This window comes from Cydia pomonella, chromosome 18, assembly GCF_033807575.1.
Source record: "Cydia pomonella isolate Wapato2018A chromosome 18, ilCydPomo1, whole genome shotgun sequence".
NCBI lineage: Eukaryota > Metazoa > Arthropoda > Insecta > Lepidoptera > Tortricidae > Cydia > Cydia pomonella.
This window is the reverse complement of record NC_084720.1, coordinates 11,587,928-11,612,352: the sequence shown is the minus strand read 5'-3', so window position 1 is coordinate 11,612,352 and position 24,425 is coordinate 11,587,928.

Below are 24,425 nucleotides of genomic sequence, written 5' to 3'. Positions count from 1 at the left end.
GCTACTCTGTCCCAAAGAGCATATAATCACTACGTTTTAAGAGACGGGACTTCCATACTAGCGAGTGGAATCCCTTTGTTTCGCAAATCATTACCAAAATGTACGACAAAGAACTGTCAAAGAACCATAGTACCAACATAAGCAATTTAAATTGTGTAGTACGCTACACGCTTGCGTTTCTTATCGATATCGATAAAATGGGGAGGGTTGAAATATAGACTCTTGTCTACAAATTTTGTACTCGAAATCAAGTTAGGATCGAGTCCACATTTAAGTTGCATGTTATATAGTGGCTAGTTCTATGAGTGGACTAATACGTGGTCGAGCTTAATGTAAACTCGATTTTTTTTAGAACACCTTGTTGTTATTCACCACTAGGAAGGATCAAAGTAGCACTTTTTTTCCCTATTAGGAGGGATCACTTTTTTCCTCTTTTTGCATACTTCTTAGGTTAAATTATTTAATTTAATTACCATTAATTAAATTTATTTATTTATTTATTTATTTGTACCATAATAATTTCCTCACAGGTGATGTGAAAAGCAGTATGTAAATTTATCACGTGGTAGCAAAAATATTTCCACCTTAGGGTGGTATTCCACCTATCCAATTTCTTGGTCCAATGTCATTGCGTCTCACTCTGTCATTAATCAAAATGTGAGACGCAATACACATTGGACAAAGAAATTGCATAGGTGGAATACCACCCATAGGCGTTAACACTTGAATCCCTCACTACGCTAGGATTCTATTATAGAATACCACGTTACACTTAGATTGTAATTATAAAATCCTTCACTATTTTTTTTCTTATTTTTTATTTATTAAAAGCACTATTTTTAAAATGATCTGCAGATACATGTTTCAATAAATGTAACTTTTCTATGGGAAGATGTATCAGGTCTTCGTTCCCAACAAATTTAACCCACTGCCTGCCTCTGAAAACATACAGCCTTGGTTATGTACAGTTTATATTCCAAGTGTTTACTAATGAGATGATCAACTGATTATAGCGCTAATATGCATCTATAAATCAAATGATCATCTCATGATATCATAATGACCATTAATGCATAGATGATAGATAATTTTCCACTGAAAATCTTCGACGAATTAATTTTGTGTCATATTGCATGCAAGTTCTCAGGAAATTTCACATATTTTATTTAATTACTTACACTGATATACAAATAAACATACAATTATCGATAGTTTTAGTACATCCCTAGTTCACAACTAAAAATAATATAAAATATCTAATTTTCGATGTGTTTAAAGCCTGCTGCACCAAAATAAGGTCAAAAGTATCTAAAGCAATACGTACCGGTCTTTATCCAAGGGAAATTTCGCTATAAAATTCCTTTTTTCGTGATTTTCTCGAGTGGCTCGCTTGCCACATATTTCACACTTAGTAAACCGTTTTCTCGGTGGCAAACTCGTTCTTTTCCTCTGATCACGGTTCACTATTTTCGATATTTTCACTAAATAATAAAGAAATTGCACGAAATACCCGAACAAAACATTGAAGCCTTCATAACAAACAAAACAATTAGGCTGACAGTTGACTTGAAGTAAACTTGACAGAATAAATAGCACTGACGTTTTATTTTTCTTCGTTGGCAAAGATTTGCGAAACAAGTTCCATACAAAACTTATTTTGTTCCTAGTTGCGTCAGCCTGCTCTGTCCGTCCGAAACTCCGAACGTCTGTCACATCACATTTTTTTTCTTGAAATTTTTGCGTTGGAAATTGATTTCAATATAAATCGAGACAAGTTTATAGGCATTTTGGCCCACTAAGTCAAGTGGGATATCATAAGAGAGAATTTACAGAGAAAAAAAAAATATATGAAGGAAGTTTTGTAAAAATACCCCCCGCCACCCCTCTCCGAAGTTTACTAACGAAAAATTATAAACATTACATAAAAAAATTTACGGGAAAAATACTTATGACCACAGCTCTATCTTTATAACTTTTTTAAGTATCAATGTATTTCCAAAACTTTAATAATAATCCCTTTGTTTTTATTATATACACTTGAAATTTCTATGAGATTACACTTAAAACGCCTTCTTTTTGGTTCACATAATAAAGAATTATCACTGAAAACCCAACACACAAACACCTCGCGCAAATTAGTTAACCAATTTGCCGATAGATGGCGCTGTATACAATTATGCTTGGTATACTTCTGGTCAAGTCTTTCGTGGTTAAAGTTACAAAAGATAATTGAAAGTTTCTACGGAACCCACGGTACTCGAGTTAAACAAACTCGCACTTGACCGATTTTCTTATTAAGAAGTTGTGGTTATATATTTCATTTTCCATACATAATAAAATAAGCAAAAATTTACCTATTCAGTACTCCTAATCAACCAACATGTAACGTTCTAAATATGTAAATATAAGAAGTATACAGTTATATACATCATCATCATCATCAGGCCTTGTACCTACATCCTAACAGCATCTATGACCTAGCAACGGCGCCGATCGGGGCTATATAACTCGCCCACATTTATAATATAATAATAATTCAACCTATATACGTCCCATTGCTGGGCACAGGCCTCCCAATGTGGGTTGGAGACTTCACATACACCTTTGAATTTCATCGCCAAAAAGCTAGTGGTGTATATCAAATGATATTCCGAAAGTACCAAAAAAGTCATTGCCTATTAAATATCTATACGGAAAGTGCCATATATTAAGGTAGTGTGTACATTTTTTTGTTACTTTGTCCGTATCGATATTTAATACCTTGACTGTGCCAGCCAAGATTTGAACCCGCGACCTCCGGATTGAAAGTCGCATTTATGACGTGCAAAATGAGGCGCACCGAGTCGCCCTCATCGCGCATGTGTTTTATTTGTTGGCCAAGCCTTGAAACCAGGACCTATCATAGGTTTCGCGACCTCTTCAAAGGCAGTTCTTGCAATCAACGCGGTTTGTTGCTAGGCCTTCCCATGAGTCGCAGTTGATGTTAAACGCAACCATGTCGCGCTTTACGCAGCAGCGGAGTAATGGGCGTCCGTCCCACGTTGCGCTTGCTTTATTAGTGCAATTTGGCTCAGCATGCATGCTCAGTTATAGTCTATACCTTATAGAGGTATATAGTTAAGTTAATATTAGTCACTCCCCCAGCCCAAGCCGAAAAGTTCACACGAAAGGTATTAGCTCTACAATAGTTAGATTGTTTAGAAAGTAGAAGTATACAGTACCGTCAAAAAGTTTAATTGAGTACTTGCTATTAATTTTGACAAATAGTATTTTTAGAGAATCTAATATACCTACATATTTTGGTGCCTCTATTAGGAAACAAAAATGTTGGTAGAACAATTGTGATTAAAATTATTAATTCGATTAGCGTAGGCACTTTTGAAAATGAATAAAAAATATAGCTAGTATAGGTATATTTTAATAAGTAAGGACTCATTTCAGTACCCAGCAGACTAAAACAAACAGACTAATTGCGGGCAATTCTGACAATAAGCCCTGTCAAATCATCGCAAAATTGATGTGGATTCGAGTAATGACCGTGAACAAATGTCGGGTGTTTACTCACCACGATTACCAACTCAATTTGGAATGTATCAAAGTTCTTAAAGGCATAATAAATAGGACTATATTCGTTTGATTCGCGGTGTGGATGTACTGGTGAACCTCGTCTAGACGCGATGACATAATGATGTCTGTCGCACGCTGTGCATCATGCATCGGCATACCTGCCTGTCTGACTGAACCCACGAGCCCACATCGCGGCACGCACCCGAGACAAATGAGTATCAACCTTATCCTCGCGAGAGAAGGCTCATTTTATTCTCATGGTAATTTATTGTTTCTTTTAAAAATAATCCAGCCAAATTTTAACACATCGTATATTAACTTTGAAATTGGAAACAGACCAAAAAGTTAGACTCGTAAAAGTATACCTACAATGTTGCAAGGTTTTTCTGCAACAATATAATTACCCACTTATGTGGCAGCCAAAATTAGCGAAATGAAACGTTCATGGGATCATTTGGAAATGTCGATGTACTACCTACCTCCTAGGTACCTACCTCCGTGTCCATAGGTCACTAGCAATATTGTCTTAGGTGACATTCGGATATCAACTGCACCTGCGTTACTGTCGTGACATCATTGCGGCGGTGCTGATACCTATCAATTGCCTTAATAAAATGAGCGACGGATTCAACGTCGTAATCGCGGCAGCAATGCGGCGGTGAACGTTACTAATTTTGTCAAGAAATTAGCAACAGTAACGTAGTTGCAGTTGACATCCGAATGTCGCCTTTATCCAATCACAAGCGGTTTTTTTTAATTATATAATTTTTTAATTTCGATCGCTCAATTTCGTGTTCCCCCACTATTAGGCATTTAAATTCTACCAATAGAATTGAAAACGAGTAGTCAATACCACTAGATTCAATTTCTATCGCCCTATATTTAAATACAAAAATAGTATTTCGCTGTTTTCCACAGATTTTCGAGTGACAAAATCGAGCGCTTGAAATGAAAAAATGGCCCCCGGCGGGTTTGTGTATAAATAGAATTATTTAACTAGAAATATTTATTTCATCTTTTGGAAAACCCTAGGATAACTTTTGTGTGTCTGTATGGTATGAGCCAAGAAATCAGTTAATATTTGCTCTACCCCTTTCCTATGGTCATGAAAAGAGGAGCACAGTTACCCATTCGCTAATAATTTTACCTTGTATCAAAACAAAAATGTTGTAAACATATTCTTACGGTAGCTACCTTTTAGCTGAAAGTGCATAGAAGCCTCCAAAAGCGTCTGCGATGTCCCACTTTATTACAAGCTGTCCTAATTCACTATGTGCTTCTTTTCAGCTTTGTGAATCTCTTAGGTAATAAGTTTATAGGTATTCAATTTTATATATTTTTAAAATAATCTAAAGTTGTCAATTAAAAGACTTGATTATTAGTTTGGCGCCAGTGGAACGTAGGTGTAGCTTTATGTTCAATGTTCATATTTCTAACGGCCCGATTCGAAGAATGAGTTTCGAAACGATAAGTTCTGGTTTAGATAAGTTCTCATTTAGATATCGTTTGTATATCGTATAATTGACAGAAGCAGCTCGATTCGGGCATCCAATGTCACTTTGTCGTTAAAAATATCGTAGATAGATCTTATTGGGATCACAGCGGAATCGAAATAAACGTCAATTTTCTCATGTCGTTTAATTATCGATCTTTTAAAGATCTTAAACGTGTCTTAATCATTCTTCGAATCGGGCCGTGAATCCCCAGTTCAAAAATCATCTAGCTGTCAGGACGGCACACATGAAATCACAGCGTATGAGGGCATTTGTTTGCGAACACGATATCTGGGTATTCTGGGTACTGTTTCGGTAATTGGTATTGGGCAGCAGAGCCTAGGCAGACACTCGTCTAGACAGCCATTGCGAGATCACGTTTCGGCGTCGAACATGCTAAGTGCACGTCTAGCCGCTGCCGATACAATACACGGATGTAGTGTGTTAAGAGGAATTCCTAGTTGCGATTTTTCCATACAAACGCTCTCGACTGATTCCTCCCTGGATTTTTAACCTAGAGCAGTGATTTTTTCAAATAAGATCAATATCATCAATATCTGTGCCGCTATGTTTTGCTTTTTTGGATTATTTTATTTTGAAGAAAGATACAGCGCCTCGAAAATCGCAAAAACGGCTAAATTGAATTGGCTGTAAAAAAAGGCACAGTATACAAATATGACAAAAAATATCCAAAAAATCAAAACATAGCGGCATAGATTATTTCTTCCTCTTGCAATTTCCAAAATTTCATAATGATTAGTTGCGTTTTGGAGGAGGAAACAGTCGAGAGCGAAACCTCGATTTTTGAGTTTTTTGCGAGTGAATTTCGGTCCGAGCTGCAGTTGTCCTTATCGCACGAATTGGAGGCGGAGACAGTTTCTAAATATACGTACACAGAAGGAATAGTGATGGGCATAACATCCTTATTAGGGATTGCAGAACCGGTACTGTTTTAAAGAACCGGGATTTCCCGGTACTTTCGGAACTGGTCTAATTATTTCATTATTTTAAATAAAACGACAGCATTTTGCGATTTGACCACCTTTCGTATTATAATTTAATAATCACATTTTCTTTTATTACGTAGTAGGCAATTTTTTTAGAAATATAGTATTTTACATTGCTCACACTTGTGCGTCACAAGTAAAAGATAACTACTTTGATGTTTGCCACTAGATAGCAAATTTAATGAAATTACATTGACGAGGGGATTTATATATAAGTATCGCAGTCGTATTGTATAATCCGCCGTATTACATTACGGCTAGCCGATATCAAAATAAGGGCCATTTTGAAATGCGGCGGTTCAACGATTAAGGTATGTTGGGTAAATACCGGATGCGGGTGAAGAACGTAGGACATTCATTTCCCCCTAATTTGGCTTTATTTTTTAATGTTGGCAACATTGTGTAAGACGCCATTTCATTGCGCCTCGACTGTCAGTGTCCCCGCGTCACTCAGGGAGTCGGGCTTGTGCTATGTGCAATCACAGAGAGCAAGGTAAATTTCGCGAATTCTTCCTTCTATCCGATCTTCGCTCTGTAATTTATTTTGCGTATTGTGATGAAACTGTGTTTGTTTTTGTAATTGTGTTAACAGACCTAGCACTGCTGTAGACGATCTTTACCTGGAAGGGTCAAGATCGGACCAGAAACAATCAGATCTTTACCTATTTAAAAAACAGCAGTGATTATCAAACTTTAAATTTTCTTCAATTTACCTACTGACCTTAATTATCACATTTATTGTTTTCTTGATCACACTTTCGTACCATTATTTTTATCCAGTACCACTACCAGCGCGACGGTTACTGACAAAGTAATTTTTTTAATTTCCGCAACCCAAAGGTTGCCTTTTAGCGATAAGACCGCATGTTGTTTACCTGTGCTTATGTGTATGTTTTCTTTTGTATTGTTTTCTTTTATTGAGGTGTGCAATAAAGAGTATTTATATTGTATAGGGATGATGATACATGTTGAAATTTATAACAAAATCGAGTAAAATAGATAGCAAATGAGCAATTTTTCGCAATAAAGTACCTACACATACGGATGCATATGTAGATGTGCACGCATACATACATTGCTAGTTTCGGATACAAAATAGAGATAGGGCTTCGAAATTAGTTTCCTTAAAATGCTTCAAGAGGGCTCTCTTTTCCTATATATTTACTTTACTTTTTACATACGATCCTTACATTTTATCAACAAAAAAAAAGATTGTATATCAACTATATATATATATATATATATATATATATACATAATTGCAAAATTAAACCAACAAAATCGCAATTTTAATTATTTTCCATACTTCAAGATGGGCTCTCAGTGACCTTGACCTTTTTAAAGAACTACTTAGTCTTTTTGATTTCTAAGTTTTATTCTTATTTTTTTGGCGACCTTCATTAAAAATGACTGGGCACGATTATTTTTATTTTTGTCCCTCCTACTAATATCTTCCAGATGGAATGTACTTAATATCTTCCAGTACATTCCATTCAATAAACAATACATTTACACTTTCCCTAAACCTGTACAGTTCACGAAATCTTAATTTGTCAAAACTTCGCAACGTATCTATTATTTTAGTGGTTTTTTTTTTTAACTTCGGGTAAACCTTATAATAAGAGGTTTCTTAGCACATTGTTTACTTATCAAATTGCCTTATGACATAGGTATAAAAGTTTGAGAGCCACAATTTTACCAATTTTTGTATCAGGGTTAAGATCGGATACAAAAGGGTAGACACCGGACCTATTTCTTTGTGATTCTCTTTCCATTAGAAGCAACTTTTTTTCAATGTTCTCCCTTGATGGCAAATCACTCGTTACCCTAAAAAAAAGTATGTCTCATCTTTACACAGGTACAAAACTAAAACCGTTCTATATTGAAGATTACCAAAATTCAGGCCGAACATACGGTTATTATTTAACGATTCGCTACGTACTTCAAGAATCTGTCACGTGTTGAGATCTCGAAAAAACATTTTTTCACGAGTTCTCTCAATTGGTCCCAAAATTGTCCGGCATTATCCCAACATACTTTACCCAGATTGTCATTGCGATACGTTCTTCAATAAGGCGGCCCAAGTTTAGCCTCATCGTACTACAAGTTAAATAGATTGTAGTTTAACCATAGGTATATTTATACCTACTTACAAAATTTCACAACACACCATGATCACTCCCAACTTACTGATACGGATAGGTACAGTCAAGTGTAAAAATATGGGTGTACACATCTTACTCAAAAATATGTCCCATAGCATCTTATTCCAGTGTAATAAGAGCGTAGTACCATATTTATGAGACGATTCTTTTGATACATATTTTTGCACTTGACTGTACGACGACAACTGAAGCTGAGACATCATTCTTTTTTGCAGTTTTTACCTATATGGTAATTAATATCAATCAATCATTTATTATTTCGTCATCATAGGTGTAAAATACATTTAGTACAGGTGATAGGGTGTTTGGTATTAGGGTGTAATAGATACAGTATAATATAAAAATGAAAAACAATATTACGTGGTAACAACAAAAACAACTTGCGTCGGGCAGCGCAGAATAAATTCCGTCCGGCTCGCGGGCGATGTCGACGGAACGGCGCGTAATGAGCGAGCGCACGAGTCTCGCGTCTGTGTGCGCGCACTCACACTTAGATAGCTCCGGCTCCCGCCCACCGCAGCGCGACAGAAACATAGCTTCAAAAATTCGAGATTTGAAAAGTTGCTCAGCTAGGAATTGCTCTTAAGAAGTGGCCGAAAATATGGATATACTTGCTAATTGATTGACCAGATGGTATTTAAGTTAGTTTTGTGACAATGTGATGTGTTAGGTACCAGACATCTGTGGATTTTTTTTGTTATACATTGGTAATAATTCACTATTAATTTATTATTTGCTTTTGTTTACAACAGGTCCTAAAACTAATAGTACGCCCACCACAAACTATGACTGGGCAGGGTACATATAAAGTACAAAAAACCGGTCAAGTGTGAGTCCTTTTTACTCGCGCACCGAGGGTTCCGAACAAACTTTGAATTATCTCGTGTAACTATAAAGGCGAAAGATTTTTAATCAAATTGTTAAACTCATTTGCGCGATGTAATACACATATGTTGGTTTTTCGAGAATAATACTATATCATGCGATCCGATTTCAAAAATTTCAAATTTATAAACACAAGTGAAGTTGGTTAAATTGCAAACTGAATTCGGAAATGTTTTTTGTTAGTTAAAAAAAAAGTTATTAAGATACAAATAGGTGTGATTATATTTTTCGGGGATAAGAAGGGTATGGTAATTTTATTCCATTTTCCTTCATAAATCTTTTTTTTTTTTTCACTATGAAAAACAACAGAAAATTAAGTTTACAAAATGTACAATTTGTAGCTACCAAATGATACCAACACTTGACCTAGTTAGCAATAGACTTTGAAATTTGCCCCCTCTTACATTCATATAGGACATTTTCCATAGTTAATAAAAAAATATATATAATACCAACATTTAATGTGTCTGGGTTAGCGTTGTTCATAACGAGTGCCCGTATATTTCATGCCGCTGACAGAAAAATGACTCCACGCTACATAGAGTATAATTCCAATTAGTATTTTCGCAATAATTAATAATTTGTCAACCTGTTTAATTAACTGATATAGATACTTCACAATCAGTACAGAAACGTCTAACTAACTTTCATCTTACGGTCACACAACAAAATAATAGATTGTTAGTTTATTAAATGATACAGATTTTTTATTATTAACGGTGTAACAAGTATTTTTTTACGCGTCAATATGGTAGCTATCAAAATTTGGAGTGTTATAAAAAACTGGCTGAATGTGAAATTACGTCATTTTTACGTCAACGGCATGAAATGTACAGGCCCTTTTCTTAACTATTTCAAATCGATAGCTTAAGCGGTTCTCGAGATATTTAGCGATGTGACAGACAGACGAACGGACAGAGTCGCACCATAAGGGTTATTTTTGTACCTCTATGGTACGGAACCCTAAAAACGTAATATTACAATGTATCTTCGGTATCACTCAAAAGTTTTAATTAGGTATAGGTTTCATAGTTGTAATCCAGATAAACTTTACCATATTTTGTATTTTACTTTCGCCCGTATTAAGGATAACATTAAATATTTGATTTTAATTTATTTTTGACTGAGTTCTATAAAGGTTATTGAATTTTGCTTTGAGCTACTTAAATGAAACTTTACTTTCCTATGTTACCGAAGTAAATCATAGCTTTTTCAACTACTTATTTTTGCTGAAATCTTAAGATTTTGAGAGTATTTAAAGGTAATTTGTAAAATCATTGAATCTTTTGCGATATTGATTTTGGTCATGCTTTAGCCTTACAAGAGGCCCGGGAACACGCGTAGCCAATCTATCAAAATTTTGTAGAGACCATCTGCGAGATAATACTAGTTTGATAATCTTGTACATTATATCTAAATGGAAGTAATGGAATAAAATGAAGGCATTTCCAGCGCAAAGCGTGTGAATTCTTCTGACATCTACACTCAAGACAGTCTCGACCGTACATAGAGACACAGTACCACAAGTATATAGGCCTAGACCGCATACAAAGACCTCTGATTGCTGAGACAGTTAAGCGACACAGCACCGTGACGAATGATCGTAATTACATAGCAATTGAATACACGTAATGGGGTAGGTATCGAGAATTGCCTTTTTTACGTGTTAACATTCAAATGACCTAGACTAATGAGGAGTATGAAAGTCATGCATGCGGTTCTGGGAAATGTTAAATCATGCTTGCATTGATAGAACATCGGAAAATGTTTGACTTTAACAATACCTACCACTTGTTACATAGTAACGTCATAGTGTAAAGTCTAATAAAAATTTGCTTAGAAATGGTACCGAGTCCCTTCTGCTTATAGGTACTAGTTAGCCCGGTGTTGGTTCTGCGTTGTGTAGGTACCTAATATATGGTTATATTATGGTTTAAGCGGGTATATATACCTACCAGGGGAAGCATTATGTGTTTGCATGTTCAAGGTTTATGAGACTACAGGAACGTCAGGAACACAAGTAACCTGGAAATAATTATTTTATATCATATCAAGACATCACACGTTCGTCGACACATTCATAAGTCCATAAAATTATCTTCAATGAGACCGTTTGTGGATTTTATAATAAAAAGTTTACGGGCGCACAAATAACTGCCGACTAAACAGTCTGGTGCAGACATTGAGCAGGTGCCCGTCTGACCTCTGGGGTTTGTGTCTAACATCGACAGGAGTAAACAACTTTATGGCGATTATCCACTGGATGAGATTCGCAAGTCGCTCCAATGAAGCGAGATAATGCTATGCGTGTATTATAGCGACGTCCCGCTCGTACATCGGAGCGACGTGCTAATCGCATCCAGGGCGATATGATAACCGCCTTTGGTCATACGACTCATACATTTACATCCTTTATAGAACAACATGGGTAATACAGAATTAAAACTGACAGCAGTAAAATATTATAGATTTTACTAAATTTTTAGGGTTCCGTACCAATAAGGTACAAAAGGAACCCTTATGGTGCGACTCTGTCCGTTCGTCTGTTTGTCTGTCACATCGCTTAATATCGTATAGTTATGAACAACGCTAACAGTCACATTGAAAGTATTATTTTATTATTTAATTTTTATTAACTATGGAAAATACCAAATATGCAAGGGGCAAAATTTCAAAGTTTAGTGACTAGGTCAAGTGGGGTAACTTTTTTAAAGAGCTCAAATTGTACATTCCAAAACATGTATAATGTGAGGAAAATGAAGAAAAGAAAAATTATAAAATTTTACATAATATTACTATATTAATTTTACAGGAAAAATATAATCAGACATGTATCTTGTATTTCTTTACAAAAATATTTCCGAATCCAGTTTGAAATTTGACCAACTTTATGTGTGTTTATTATTACACTTGAAATTTCTATGAGATTAGGTTAGGTTAGGTTAGGTTAGCCTAACCTCCCCCCGAGGGTTGCCCACTTTGTCGTGGTGGAGGGGCTTAGTAGCCGTGGCTTGGTCTCCCACGGTGAAGCGAAGAGGCAACCAGGGCCGGCCTGTTTGAGGTGCTGGCTGGCCCGAGGAGGACGCTCCAAGTGGGCTTGATAAGCCCGCTTGTGACGCGTTGGAGGTGGACCGTCGAGGAAGAGGAGTGTCGGTATTGCGGTTAGCCGTTCTCCCTATCCTCGACGGCCGAGGTGGGATCGCAGGGGAAGAGGCGTGATGGTATCACGATGCGCCACTCTCCCTATCCCCTGCGACCTTGGCGGGGCCGTTCCGCTGTAGCGGCGTTGGTGGGGCTGCAGAGGAAGAGGAGTGTCGGTGTTACGGTGTGCCGTTCTCCCTGTCCTCTGCAGCCGAGTTGTGGTTTGCGGCAGAACCATGGACCTCATCTGCCGCCGGGCGCTGGGGAGTTTTCTGGCGCCCGTGGCCTCCTTGTGGCGGGCTCGGGGGGGTCCGCTACACTGCAGAACGGAGGCCGAGGAGGAAGGCGCGTCGAACCATCTGGCGCGCCTCGCGTGAAGGGCCTTCGGGCATCCGCGAAGGAGCCGCTTGCGGGCGGCTGCCGCCGGTGGGGTCGCGGATGAGTACGCAAGTGTTCCCGTAACCCCACCAATAAGGCGGCGAGGTGGCATATGAGGGGTTTTTAGTGGGTATACCGTGGGCCTCATTAGCCTAGACGGGAGTCCCACATAACCACTCGGGTCACCCCCCGCACCCGGGTGGTATGCGGAATGCATTTTCCCCCCTGGAAAAAAAAAAAAAAAAAAGGTTAGCCTAACCTAACCTAATCACAATACACGCATTACAGATTACATCGCGCAAATTAGTTAGACAATTTGCCCTTATACTTAGTATATGTACCTACTTCTGATCAAAAGTCTTTCGCCTTCATAGTTACACGAGATAATTCAAAGTTAGAGGTATATACGGCATAATTTCTAGCGGTATATGATATTGCATAAATATATATTGCAAATAAAGTTTTTTAATTGAAGCACCTCCTTCATTTGTAAATGACTGAAAGATTTACCGTTTTTATTATACATTATTATTTATTTATATTAGGTACATAAAGTAAAATGTGATTTATGAGCATAGCTTACATTTCACATATTTGTGTATATTTTTTTACTGATGTAGGTATTTACACTTTTTTCATAGCAAATACGACTTGGTGACAAGCCAACGAAGCCCCGCTTATTTTCCGCTCTGAGAGACAAAAGGTAACTAACAAACCTACCCAACCTAAACTATCGGTTGTACATAGGTCACTAGATAAGATTTGCAATAGGCAAATATGAAACTATTATGAAACAAAGAGGTGGCCTATCACTATCATTTTTTTTAAACTATATTTCCATAGACAATGTTTGACCGGAAAACATTTACTTAATTTTTAAATTTACTTATTAAAAAATAGATTTAAACTTTGAAAACGTCGGCGTGGGCTAAGGACGATTTACGCATAGTTTATACAAAAATTTCATTTCATACAGAGTTTAGATTTTTTAAAAGAAAATTAAAAAAAAAAAAATGTTGTCCGGCCAATCATTGTCTATGGAAACATAATTTAAAAAAGTATATGTTTCATATTTGTCTATTGCAAAACTTATCTTACTGTTTTTTTCTTATGTGAGCCCTCAAGCCTAGTGTCTATTAATCTAACCTATACCATACTTACTTGATACGGCGCATAAATATCAAATAATATGTCTACAATACATAATTAATTATATATAGCTAGTGAATGTTATCGATAGATATAACATTCAGAGTTATTACTTATTATTAAGTATGTGCGTTATATTACCTTAGCGTTAGATTGAAAGATATTATATCAAATGTCTTATACCGCGTATGAAACTTATACCTGATAAGAATATATTATTTCTATGTATATGTTTTGTAAATTATAACCCTTGATCGTTATATCGACCAATAATATATCATTAGTTATTATATAAAGTGAAACGCACCCAGTTAATACTTATCAAATTGTGTTAAAATATCTTCTATAAGTTAATATGCTGGACCCGGGTACGTCCTTAAAATACGTCCACAAGAGAGGTATGGGCATTGTGAATTTCATCTCGCTTTGTGTGGTAGTGCACAGCACAGCGGATGTCATTCCAGATCTAGAGCAGAGCCCAACTGGGGAAGTACCTCCACCTTACAGAAAACCGCAGCCAAATAACACTAGACCCTACTCATAGTGTTGTGTTCCTGCCGGTAAGTAAGGTTGCCAGAGCTCAACGAGGGGCGGGAGGGTTGTTAGGGTTGGCAACGCGCATGGAACTCCTCTGGAGTTGTAGGCGTACATAGGCTACGACTGCTTACCATCAGGCGGGCCGTATGCTTGTTTGCCGCCGACGTAGTATATACCTATATATAAATGGGAACTATGAACGTTTGTATGGAGAAGCGTTTTTGAGTGGTCGTTCACTTTCGTCTTAATTATTTTGACATTACGCGGCCCTGTGAACGTTAGTCTGCTCAAATCCAAAGGTGCCTGAAACAAATCTAACAATCTGACCGACTGTGTCGTCTTCTACTTAAGTTATATTTTCAGTAAGTAGGAAAATATTGTTTTAAGTATTTCATTGACATGGAATTTATACAACGAACATAATGGCAAATTTAGAGGGGTCACTAAGTCGTGGGAGTCGGTGTGCGCTAAGTGCTACGTCAAATATTACATGGGCTATGCCTAAAGGTGACGTTCGTATAGCCGCCTCAGCTGCATTACTGTTACGACATTACTGCTGCAGCGTACTGATTGCATCGTTCAATCAGTACGTCACAATCGCGACAGTAATGCGGCGCCGAATGTCACTCATATTATAAAGGAAATTGTCAGATACATCGGCAACATTGATACAGTATAGAATATAATAGAATAGATTTTTTTAATAGCCTTAATAAAAAAAGAACATTAAGAAAAGCAAATTAAACGTATAGGGATTACGAGTATCAAGAACCTTTCAGCTAGTGAACGCTGCCTGATTTGCTTCCTGCAGTGTTGTAGAGCATTCTGCAGTTTTGTGGTTTTTCTTATATCAGTATTTCGTTACTTCTCGACTAGCGCTTTAGGTTTAGAATACTCCGTTCCATTGATCTTTAGCATGTTTGTATTTTATTCCTTGTGCATTTGTTTAATATCCATTATTTTATTCGTAAACACAAACAAGACTAATTACATAATATAACATAAACATTGTAACTATAAAGTGCCACGAAATGACTTCATCTCAGCATGTTGCTGGTGGCTTCCAGTGCTGACCTTCCGTTGAGACCATTAAGTGAAAAGAAGCAGTAGCAGTAGGTAATGTAATGATGCTGCTGCTGTTCACATCCGAATGTCACTAAGTCGATGCAGACATAGCGTAGACGGACTCTATTGACATACCGCTGTTTTTTTTGGCACGAAGCCGGACTTGGTCATGACAGTACATGCCTGATAACAACATACCACATCACAGAATAAATAATAGTACTTATCCGGTACTTAAGCATGTGAATTGTTCCGCTATTCACTTGCTGTCTAAATTTTTTTTTCGGTCGTCGGTGGCAAACAAGCATACGGCCTGCCTGATGGTAAGCAGTATCCGTAGCCTATGTACGCCTGCAACTCCAGAGGAGTTACATGCGCGTTGCCGACCCTAACCCCCTCCCACCCTCGTTGAGCTCTGGCAACCTTACTCACCGGCAGGAACACAACACTATGAGTAGGGTCTAGTGTTATTTGGCTGCGATTTTCTGTAAGGTGGAGGTACTTCCCCAGTTGGGCTCTGCTCTAGATCTGGAATGACATCCGCTGTGCTGTGCTAGGGCACACATAGTGGTAGGCCACACAGAGCGAGATGAAATGCACAATGCCCATATCTCTCTTGTGGACGTAGTTTAAGGACATACCCGGGTCCAAAGAATAAATAAAGAATCCCTTCAATCTAGGGTAAGATAATAAATTAAAGGTGTGATGTCATCCTATAGGCGAAACATACATTAAACATGATTCCCGTTAGCTTGCTTTGCACTCTTGTCAGCAAGCCATGCATATTTACTAGGTAGATATGCAAGATTTCAAAGTCCATGCTAAATATTCATATCATATGGTAGAACGGCAACACCACATCTCATTCTTTCTCGTTCGTGAAATATTTGATACAATTTAAATGTATGAATTGCTGGACGTCAACTACTACTCGCGTTAGTCGCGTTTCAATCGTCAGAAAACTTGAGGATCCGACATGTCATTATCGATTAAGTAATATCATACTAAAAATATAATACCCAAAGGTTGGTTGGATGACTTGGAAGGGATCAGGAACAGGCGGTCTTATCGCTCTTTAGCGATAAGACCGCCTGTTGTCTGCCTCTACATTAAATCAATTTTGCAGATTTTTATTGTGTACTATTTATAATTATAATTAAGTGAATAATTACAAATTAATTAATATGGTCCTATTCTGCCTGAAACACAGGAACTCCTAGTTCAGGCATTTGTAAACTTTTCCTTATCCTTAATCCTTAGTCTTTAAGTGCTAACACTGTACTTATACTGGTTTCAATAAAATTATTTGTATTTGTAATTGTTTATTTTCTTTTCTTGTATATATTTACCAATAAAGAGTATTCTATCTATCTATACCTACCTACTTACAACTACAGAATTTCCTGTTGTATGCTTCTACATTTAATCAATTGTTTCTTTTCTTTTCCTGTATATTTTTACCAATAAAGAGTATTCTATATAATATATCTATACCTACCTAAATACTTACAGCTACAGAAATAGCAACAGATATCTATCAGGAAATTAGGATCCAAGTCCACATTTAGGTACCCAATTAGAATGGTCCCAAAAATGCAATCACGTTTAGGTATCAGACTAAAAATAGCGTATAATTAGGCCCAAAATACGCGAAGCTGGCTTCCGTTACCCCAGACAGTCCTGCAATTAGGCACCGATGCAACAGGCGAGTCAAGGTCGCGGAGCAGACGGCGGAACGTGCCCCGGGCGAGCTACTTGCTAAGCTATGCCCCATTCAGACTATATTTTACCTCTTCGCTCTATCAAAGATTAATTGATTGTGTAAAATGTGTAAAGTACCTATAAGAAATTACATCGTACCCTCGGGTTTGATATCAGAAAAAGATAAAGTTATAAGACGTAATATTGTTTTAACTGAATCTTATATGTAGTCAAACGTTTATACAACCAGATTGACCGCATTATACAATCAATGAATCTTTGAAATCTATGCAAGACTATGGAGCTGTCCCTGGCGGGTTTGGGACACATAAGTGACATAAGTTATCTGCTGTTAAATTGTGTGATCTAGTCCATGATCGGCCCATGAATGTTCACATTTTTTAACACGCCGTGCGTTGTCGTCACTTGTATTTTCCCCATCAGCACGCTTTATTATTAATACGAATAGGTTAAGTTTAAGTTCCAGCTATTTTTCAAGAAGTTGATAATGTCTAAAAGTTAACTTTATGCTCTTAGTTATGTTATGTTCCACATCACAGAATAAATAAATAAATAAATATTATAGGACAGGATTACACAAATTGACTAAGTCCCACAGTAAGCTAAATAATAAATAATAATTATATAATGTTATTTATCTTGCCGCGCCTCTCAGTTATTTTCAACATACTAGGACTGCTAGGTCAAAGGAGTCGCGAGGAGTAGAGGGTAGGGCGTGACCTTTTAGCTCATACCTACAATTTCTAAATGATGATACCTGCTACAATATATATTTATGACTGGCTATTTTTTTAATGTGCTCAGTAGTCTAAAATCAGAGAGGGTACGACCCCACTATGTGACAGGCGGTAACTTGAACTGGCTAGTAGACCAAGGGTTCAAAAACTAAGAAGTATTTTATTATTTATTTAATCTTTATTGCTCAATACATGAAGGTACAAATTCCTCCTCCTATATTCTTCTTTTTCCTGCTATCATAAGCAAATGATTTGTATTTGTGATATAAACTTAGTGTGACGGTAACCTTTTGTGCGTTCATGTCGCTTGTCATTTCAGAAACAGCCCTGAGTAGAGAAAAGGACGATGCATAATTCTCGAAAACATTAGTGCGAGCCAGAGGACCTTCGGATAGAAAGTCGCCCGACTGGACAGTGTGGACACAGCTGGCTGCCCCTTGCTCCTGATATAAAAAGTAATTTTGCTACAGGACGGATCCCTGTAAGTACTGTATTGTATATTGTATTGTAGCAAGTAAAGGTCACTGCGACCCCGACAGGTGGCGCCTCCGCCGGGCATTAGTTATGCGCGGGCGGCCGTCTGCGCGGCTTCCTGGCTATATTCCCATCGCAAAGTTGACCCTTTTTCTTTCACCCTGACATTCGAATAAGTCTTCATCTTTCATTTGTCATCTGCGTTGGGCTTTTTGGTTTTCCAAGCAATCTGGTTCTTTAGAGCGGATTATAGAAACTACATTAAGAAAGCCTTTGTGTTGTTTCTCTCCAACGCAGTAGAGTAGAATTCTGCTAATGCGCGTTTGGCCACCAAAAGTCTTAGGCGAAGCTTCATGATGTGTCCAAGGAAATTAAGTCTCTAGGCAAGAGAATCTTACCTCACGACTTGGGGACCTTGGGGTCAGTCTGGGATCCTCTTTACCATAAGGGCACACGTACGGGGCTTGGTTTACTGGACTGAAAATGCCGCAATATATTAATTTAAGTAAGTAGACAAATTTTGGGAGGCCCAAAGTCTAGAAGAACACTTGATACCTATGTCCAAAAATAGTCTCTTCACAACAAATTATCACAAACTACGGACCGCTTTTCACTTAGGTATATACATTTTGGGCCCTCCAAAGTCTTATGGGTACAAGAGTCCCAGCACGGCTTCTGACAGCTCTGCGTCTATCAATTGATGTTGTAATTACTAATCTAGTACCTATCATATCCTGAAGTCATATGGATACTAACAACGGTGCTGAAAGACTTGAGCATTCACTCGACGAGAATTGTAAGACGAACGTTAGTGCATTCTTCTATTCGCGAGAAAGCTCATTACAAGTGAATGCTCAAATTTGTCAACTCTTTTACACATACAATGGATTGCATGAGGCAGTCTCTCGGCGAGAAACGGGAATAGCCCCGCACCCTCGCAGTTAACACGGCTTAATGGTCGGTGGTTTTTGCACGTCAGGTGCTTGTCTGGCCCTGACTTTAAGGATTCCGAGGGTTATTATGAAACAATAACGTAGATGTTTTTATTTATGGCAATAATCGACCGACCGAATATGTCTTAAATGTAGCCATCAAAAGGCGCAACTTTGTATTTCTGTGTTTTATTTATTATTGAAAATTTGTTTCTGTAGGTGCTTACGCTTTTGTATAGGTACTGACTACTCCCCACCATGCATTAACAGCCATAACGGCCATTGAAAACTAGGTAGATTTTTTTTTGCGAAAATATGGAGTGCAGTTGGAGTGCTGGAGTTGCAGGCGTCCATAGGCTACGAAGACTGCTAACTACCAAGCGGGGCCGTATGCTTGTTTGCCACCAACGTAGTATTTTTTTTTTGTCAAAAATAAGTTTGCCAACAAAGAGAGAGATTATAAGCTCTTTGATGTCACGATTGTAGTCTATCATACTTAAGGTAAGCATTTAAGATTAACTACGTTTTAGAAATAGTAACATGATTTTAAGCATTACTATAGTAAGTATGAATTTTGATGAAATGATTATTGCTTTGATTCATTTATGCAGAGCGGTCAGCTCCCGTATATTCACGGCAAGCGCTAAAGCAGTGTCTTTAAAAAGCATCTATCATGATAGTATTAAGGTTCAAATTTATGAAACAGCTATTCCAAAAACAATCAGCCACGCGGGTGGCAAAAACAACAGGGCATTATTTTTGGAGATAGCAAAACTTGTTATCGCCAAATGGGCTTTCATGAATTTGAACCATATAAATATATAGTATTATATCGCTATTGTAGATTCTGCACCTAAATTATTCACTTCGTTTTTGTCGGACCGTAAGCAGGTTGTGAAAGTGTCCGCGAATGGAAAAAAATGACATCGGATACTGGTATCGTCAACTTAGGTCAAAGATTGGAAACATGTAATTTTTATTATTCGTTAATGATCTTCCGTGATCTTCCGTCAGCAATCATGAACTGCTTGTGAAGAAAATTCATGATACACATACAGAGCATCTGCATGAGCAACTGTAACTGTGGTTCTCATCAAATGGATTACTCTTGAACGTCGCGAAGTGTAGTGTCATGATATTTTTTCGGGTCGTAACACTACGGTACCATTGTGTATTGCCAACGGTCCAATGCCTTTGTGTACTATGAGCAAATTCCTAGGCTTTACAGTTGACCCGAATCTTGGCTGGAAGTGCCATGTTGACCAATTATGTAATAAGTTGTGTAGTGCTGTTTTTGCCATTAAAAAACTGGGGCCACTTATAATAACTAGTTGATGGAGGGTAGATTTAGTTTTTTCTGCCAACAAACTGTACTGCAGTTTGGCAGATTAGTAGTTTAAGGCTTGTTGTAATCTTCTTTTCATTCAAATAAATTTAAAAAAAAAAACAAGAAAATCACTAAAAGCTGTATATAATTCCCATTTCCACTCGTTAATATCCTATGGAACGTTCATTTGGGGAAATTCTTCTGATTCCAAGCGACTCTTAATACTCCAAAAACGAGCTATTCAATTACTGGCCGGAGTCCAAGGCAGACATCCGTGTAATAGTACATTACGATACAAGTGCGAAAAATAGGAAATTCGAAACGAGTGGCGATAAATTAAAACACGACCGAAGGGAGTGTTTTAAATCGACACGAGTTGCGAATTACCTATTCGCACATGTATCGTACAACGTTTTACAGTACATATGGCCCTTTAAATGTTCGACACAGTAACGTAATATGCTACTTCTCGCACTAGTGCTATAAAGTAGCCCCATATGTACTGTAAATAACTTTTTAAGCAAAATCGCATCATGACGCACTACTTGCGAGCACCAATTTAACCATGTTCAAACGTGTCGAGGTTGCGGGCAAACATCTCCGATCCACGGAAGACTACGCACACTGCCGCGTCGCATAGCACTTTCTGCCAACAATCCGAGGGTGATAGAGCCAACGCGTCATTATAAGCGTCTACCTGCAAAATTGCGAAACAAAACATCTGACGAAGCACTTGAACGCCAATTGAGATCCTTTTTATTGGATAATCCATTATATTCTGTAAGTGAATATATGGAAATTACATCTAATATTATGAATTGATTTGAATAAATTAACATTGTTGGTTTATTGTTGTTTTGTAATGCCTTGTTACCTACCATACCTACTTTAACCCTTAAATGCATAGTGTTGCCAAATGTCTACAAAGCATTAGACAGCTCGCAGATTAAAAAAAAAACGTTTACGTTCTTGAACGCACCTGTATACCAAACGTCATGTAGCAGTCTTGGGAAATAATAACTGGCAACACTAAAATCTGCGCACATTTGAGTAGGCGGCAACGTAGTTTTTGCTAAAGTTAGCGGAGCGGTAAATTTGTTTTTGATTTCACGTTAGGATAAGTGTTATTTCTTCAGTGGAAAAACGTTATTTCTTTCGGTTTCGTTTTACTTTTCCCATAGGCTGTAAACCAACGTATTTAGATAAAAGCGTAACAGTCTTGTTATAAACATAAAATAATAAATTTTTAACTAAACGCATACTGTTGCCATTTGGCAACTATGTATGTATATTTTTGTATATAAACAAGTAAATATAAAAGCTGGATTTTTTTTATTTCTTTTTCCGAAATCATACATCCAATGAACTAAACAAAAACATTTTTTTCTACCAAAAATAAAAAATCGTGCATTTAAGGGTTAATTGAATTTGACGATCATTACGAGATATAAGTAGCTATATTGACATTTTTCCATCATTTGCTATTATTTGGTTATCTATAGGTACTTGACGTTGTGAAGAATTTATTATATTAAGTACTTATTGATTTTTGATGATGACTTGTATGTATCTATTTGTCAAAATCAATTTTCTTTGCCGATCATAATATAAATTCATATAGATTAGTTTAATATAATTTATATTGTGATTTAAATAAATAAATCTAAAATCTACTAGGATGGTAAACTTTTTTTTTAAACAGCTTGTTCCGGTTTACTTATGACGGCTTTTAGTAGTAGCAGAAGTACTCACTGCATAAAGGAAACAATACCTTTTGCTTGACAGATTAGGGTCCAAGCCGAAAAAAATTGTTCATAAAATTCATACTCTATATAAAATTAGTTTTAAAAGCCCGAGACCGCATGGCTCCCAAGCTCTTATTACGTGCGTTGTTACCGCAACACCGCAAGTCTGGCTTTTTAGAGTTCCGTGTCACGGAGAAACCATTATATCCACTACCAGTATCTGGAGTCTGGACATGTACATCTGAAATACACACGGATGAAATCACAGCGGCTTAACCAAGGTGACAATAGCTAATCGTTAACGCCAATAGAAAAGTCAGAAATGTATCAATATGTTGTCGATGTTAAGTAATGCATATACACTATATAGATAGATAGATAAAATCTTTATTCAACCACAACTTACATGCTCTGTAACAAACAATAACAAGAGAAAAAGAAAATTGATAAGAGAAAGAAAAGGTAACATACAATTTGACACTAATAGCAATAACAATGAAGTAGATGTCATATTTTTAGATTAGTAGAGAGTCATGTATTGTGGTAAAGAATAGGCGCTAACTCAGCATAAATGCTGCGGGTACCACAGCGCTGATCTTCCGTCAGAACCTTAAAACCTACACTAATGAACGACCATACAGGTTGATGTATACATTTGCAATTTATTCAATGCCCTGGCCCATCTTAGCACTTCACCGCTTGCAGCCTAAGAAAAGAGTCTGATCTGCCTGTCTACCCACAATTGGTGGTGCGCAAGTTTTGACAACTAACCTAGAGCAAAAACTAGACCGTAGCTATTGGAATTTAACTGTTTCCTCAATAAGTTACCTCAAAAAGCTACCTAGTAGAAAATATGAAACCATACTCCAGCCGAACAAGAAAATCGTGAATATGAAGTCGAATTATAGGTATTTAGCCCGTCTCTAATACCTGCAATGTTTGTATGAAAGGGTGTGGAGAAATACATTATACTTACTTAATACAATACAAAACACCCAATTTCAAATTGAAAAATGAGATCTCAAAATATATTCAGAATTCCATAAGTTACGGAATCCCACACACACCTGTTTAGTCATTCTGTTTAGGATAGGCGCGTGACCACGGCCGGTATGGAAAGCTGCCGTTTCCGGCGCTAATGACAAGGCTGCCAGGAAAGTGTACGTTCTTGGAAGCACTTTTACTTGTTTTTAGCACTGTATATAAATTTTATTTTTGTATATAATGTAGATAAATTTTATGTTTACCTGATCGGTTATGATTCTTTGGCACGCTGCAGCCATTTGATTCATATTAGTTGCAAAAGTAAGAAAATAGGTATGAAAAATAACCATGGACTGACATAGGATACTGTTAAAATTGCTTGCGAAACCTATCCAAAATCCGGTTTTTTAATTTGATGAATTCGAGCCGATAATTCAAAACAATAGCTCACCTCGCCAAAATATAACCTCGAAATAGATTACTAAGTGGCTTACGTCACTTTGTAGTCTACGGAATTCTAAATAGCGATTCCTCTGAAAAGAATTACACAAGAATCAATTATAATTGTATCGAAATGACAAACAATTCATTTAATGACGGATGCTAGCATAAGAAACGTAAGTAAGTAGAAAATTACAGTAATCGTACATGCATTTGCATGTTTTTTTCTCGTAGTTTCTACGAATGCTGCATGCAATAGACAGTCCATTTGCAAACTTTGCATGTCTGATTGGGTGATTCTATCAACTTTATTAATTATTATCTAAGCTATCAACCAGGCAACCTCCAAATCTAAGTATTCAGACAAAAAATGGGTCATAAATGTCATAATGAGACATCACCTAAATACGTCACCATCCTCAGTTTATTGGTCAACCATACAATTTCTTCAACAATTATACTCGTATATTCACATACACCTGAGACCAGAGGCCTGTTTCATAAAAAGTTTCTAACTTGTAGTACAAGTGGAACTTTATAGTAAAAGAGATTAAGAGACCGTATACATTAGAGGCTTTCACGAAACGGAGTCCAGAGTAAGCGCAGCCTGTCTAAATTAATATCTCATTCTGAATTCATCACCTTGGTATTCACTATTTATGTTTCAGACCGTCAT